This window comes from Nyctereutes procyonoides, unplaced genomic scaffold (assembly GCF_905146905.1).
Source record: "Nyctereutes procyonoides isolate TBG_1078 unplaced genomic scaffold, NYPRO_anot_genome, whole genome shotgun sequence".
NCBI classification, from domain to species: domain Eukaryota; kingdom Metazoa; phylum Chordata; class Mammalia; order Carnivora; family Canidae; genus Nyctereutes; species Nyctereutes procyonoides.
In genome coordinates, this window is record NW_026575021.1 from 3,623,096 (window position 1) to 3,624,428 (window position 1,333).

The following is a 1,333-nucleotide window of genomic DNA, read 5'->3' on the forward strand; positions in this document are numbered from 1 at the left end:
GTGAGAAGTTACTTTGGAAAATGAATAAATTAGGAAAACATTTGAGAGAAATGCATTCTTTGGCCCTTATTGATTTTTTATTGAGAAGAATCATGGAAAAGGTGCAAATGCTGATTTTTAGTCTTCTGGCCTAAAACTCTGCTAGTCCATTGCTTGGCACAGGGAGTACTTGTTAAAACTACTTAGGTTGCCAGCTAAAAATCTTGACTTGGTCAGGATGAGGTAGGAATAGATATACTATGGTCTGTGGGCCAAATTTACTCTACCACCTGTTTCTGCATATCAAGTTTAATTCCAACACAGCCCTGTTCATCATCAGAGTTGAATAGTTGCACCTGAAATCATACAGTGCATAGAGTGTAAAATATTAAACATCTAGCCTTTACAGAAAAAAGTTTGCTGACCTTGGAACAAAATAAAACAATGAAATTCATTGGAATCATTTGGCTTTAAATAATCAGATAGTGTCATCAGGTCTCTACCTCTGTATCTTTCAGTTTTGCATTTATGTTGACTCCTTTTTCATACGGCTCAACAGCTTGCTGTACAAAAAGACAGATAGATTACCCCACCAATTTAAAAGTGGAGTCCAAATAGAACAACTCATTTCCCCCAAAACTGGCAAAATTCACAGAAGCCATTTGCTTCATCCAGACTTCAATTGTGTATCTTTACAGTCATGGATGGAATAAGACTCCAAACTCACTTGGAGACTAAGATTTGGAGTCTCCAAAGGAAAACTATGGTGCTATTAACACACCAGTAAGTAATGTTAAGAGAGGTCTAGTATATTGGGAACTAAGAAGCATTAGATTTTGAAAAAATAAAAATTTGAGAAAAAAACTTTGGGGAATTTTTTTTTGAGAAAAAATACTGTGAATCATAATGACATAAAGAAAAGAAACAATAATAAAAATTCTACATATGTAGTGCATGTTATGTGCTAGTCATAGTTTTGTTATTTGGAGAACTTTACCTATATTGGCTCTTTTATCTCTCACAATGGTGCTATGAGGTAAATATTTTTATTCTCTTTTTGTAGATGAAACAATTGAGGTAAATGGAAAATATCCAGGAATAATAAGAGCCAACTATTTATTCACTGTATGCTGCACACTTCAATCAGGAAAAGGAATAGTAAGTTAGTGTTTCTTAAGATTCTCCCTCCTGACAACGTATAATTATTGATGAGTTACTGCTCTAAGCATCAAGTGCTAAGCAATTTAGGAAAAGACAAAGTCCCTATCGTCTTGGAAATTACAATCTACTATGTAAGAGGAAAAGGCTGGGGAATGCTAGCTTTCAGTATCTATATAGCATTAGCAAAGTATAA